This window comes from Peromyscus eremicus, chromosome 6, assembly GCF_949786415.1.
Source record: "Peromyscus eremicus chromosome 6, PerEre_H2_v1, whole genome shotgun sequence".
Taxonomy (NCBI): Eukaryota; Metazoa; Chordata; class Mammalia; order Rodentia; family Cricetidae; genus Peromyscus; species Peromyscus eremicus.
The window spans coordinates 43904511-43907718 of NC_081421.1; positions in this window are offsets into that span (position 1 = coordinate 43904511).

A 3208-nucleotide genomic window follows, 5' to 3' on the forward strand; every position below is an offset into this window, starting at 1 on the left:
GGGGCATGCTTTTTTGTGGTGGCTCTTATCATCAGGTTCTCCACTTGGGGCTTTCCCAGCTCAAGCACATTTACTTGTACCCCAAGATTTGTGAACCCCACTCACACAGCTCCTTATAGCTCAGTTACTCAAGATAACCTAAAGTTTCTTCCCAGTCTCTCTTAAACAGTCTTAATTTGCAGGGACTGCAGTTCAGTGACAGAATGCCTGTCAATCATATGTGAGACCCTGGGATCAATCTCCAATGCTGGAGAAAAAAACAAAAAACAAACAAAGAAACAGAAAAATCTTTGACTGCCAGTGTAACAAAGGGAATAGAACGATATGAAAGAGAAGGACCAAGCATGGGTACTTGAGGAGACATTCAGTGATGATCAAATTATCCCCATTGTGCATTTTAAATGGAGGTTGGATTGCTTGAAAACTCCATATGAATCAGTAGCAAGAAGTTAATATAATCTCTGTTCAAAATACAATGAATCTGGACAGAACATATCCAAAGTCCAAATGTTTTCTATAAGATCTGAATATTAGGAACATATGTTCAGAGAATGTAGATAAGACAATCACATGAGGACAGTCTAAGATTCAAGGTGCTCAGAGCCAGAAGAAAAGATGCAGGTAAAACTTTGATGTGGAATAAAGAAGGGAGAACACTGGAGCTCCTTAGAGTATTTCTCCCAACAATTCTGGCCCCATCAGTCTCTGGTCCAAAGACAATATTCAAGATTGCATGTGGTTGACCAGTTGGTCATAATGATTTCAGAGAACCTATGATTAACAGAGTGACTTCTGACCATGAGAGTCTAAAATTCTATACCATAAAGATAAAGAAATCATTCAATTGACCAGCAGCTGCTAATCTTTCATTATGTGACAATCCATGTAATGGAGCAAAACAAAGTGTAGCCTCTACCATAAGCTGATAGTCTAGGCAAAAAGACAGAGTCTAGCCAGAGAATTACACAAGCAAGTACAAATTGTAGTGATGATAAGTGTTACATAAAGAACAGCATAAGGTAGGCATGGTGACTCATCACACTTGTAATCCCAGTATCCCTAAGACAGAGGCAGGAGGATTGCTGCAAGTTTAAGGCTAGCCCAGTTTACATAGTATCAGCCCATCCTAGATACAGAGTGAGACCCCCACCTCAAGCAAATTAACAAATAGCAACAACAGACAGATTATGAAAACTTTTTTTTTTTTTTTTAGTTTTTCAAGACAGGATTTCTTTGTGTAGTTTTGGTGCCTGTCCTGGATCTCACTCTGTAGATGAGGCTGGCCTTGAACTTACAGAAACTGGCCTGGCTCTGCCTCCCAAGTGCTGGGATTAAAGGCGTGCGTCACTGCCACCGGTGTATTATGAGAACTTTTATGAAAGGCTATGGGAATATGGCTGTCTTAGTCACTGTTCTAATTGCTATGAAGAAACACCATGACCAAGGCAACTCTTATAAAAGAGAACATTTAGTTGTGGGCTTGCTTGCAGTTTCAGAGGTTTAGAACATTATCATCATGGCAATGAGCATGACAGCATGCAGGCAGGTGCCGGAGTAGTAGCTGAGAGCTACATCCTGATCTGTAGGCAAAGAGAGAGAGAGACTGGGCCTGTCTCTCTTTTGATACCTCAAAGCCCATTCCTGGTGGCACACTTCCTCCACCTCCTAGTCCTTCTAATCCTTTTAAATAGTGCCACTCCCTGATGACGAAGCACTCAAATACATGATCCTTTGGGAACCATTCTTAGCCAAACCACACATTGGTTCCCTCAGAATATTTGTCTTTTGCTCAAAGATACAAAACATTTAAATCCATGAGAAAAGAGAGAACAGTCAAGGTTATTAGAAGTGCCTTTTTCTCTATTTCCAGGTTAAAAATAATATACCTCTTTTAAAGACAAAATGTCATAATCTTTAAAATGATATAATAGAATTTCATACATTGTTTTATTAGATGCATATCCTTGGATAAGTTATAAGCTCATTAAGCCTAAAAGTTCTTATCTGTAAAAATCAAGAAAATGTCACTGATTATTGAATAAGATAAATGAGGAAATGGATATAAAGTGATTAACCTAAGCCAAATATAGACTGTTTATTAAGCTCTGGCTCTAATCCATAAATGGACATGAAATGACATTGAAGCAGAATATAAACAGACAGAAGATCCTGGGATGCTGAGTATGCCAGCAATGAGGCTGGTACACCAAGCTACTAATGCTAAGAGCACGAACTTGCTGTGAAATTTCATTTTTCCTTAAATCTAATTAAATCTTAACTTTTACACAGATGAAGAAAATTTTTTTCCTGGACCAAAGAATTATTCTTCATCAGGAAATCCAATTTTAATTACTATTGGATTCCTGCATCCTCTCTCATCTTCAGTGTATCATTGTCCAAAATAGCTTTGCCACTGGATGGTAAGAACTCAATTGGCCAGAATCTATGTGTTTTTCATCAAGGTCATTCTTTCCTCTCTAATAGTCCTCTTCCTCTCCCTCTTCTTCCTCTTCCTCCTCCTCCATCTTCTTTTTTTCTTCACCTTTCCTCTTCCCTCTCATCCTTTTCCCCTTCTCAAAGCAGCTCCACTATCTGCCAGAACACAAAGCTATTGTCCTTGATAGTTCAAGCTAGAACACAACCATACTCAAGGTGGATCCGGGTCCTACCAACTTAGAGTCAGAGGACACAAAGGCTTCTGTACACGTAGGACAGGAAGATGTGAAAGTACAGAGAAAAAAATACAAGATAATAATTCAACAAATAAGCTATGCACCCATTCCAAATGTTGGTGAGTGTAGAAAAACAAATACTTCTTACACACAGGGTGGATCTTCAAGCAGAACTTAATCCTTTCTTTCAGAAGTAGGGAAAGAAAGTCGCTAGATTAAAAACTAAATTGGAAATCTTCCTGGTGGAAATCTCAAATTACCTAAACGAAAGCATTTGGAATTTTGTTAGTGGTCAAGAAGAGAAGAAGATGACAAATGACAGACAGAAAAAAATTAGAGAGAACTAACACAAATAAATATTTGCGTAGATGAGTGGAAATGTGATAAATAAAGTTTAGAACTCTCAAAAGCTTCAAACCAGGAGAATAGGAAGAGGATTTTCACATTAGCTCTTAAAGTTACATCAGTGAGATCCTAGCAAAAAAAAAGATGGATACTCAAATAGTTTGATTGATGGAGGTTTCATGAACCTCTCA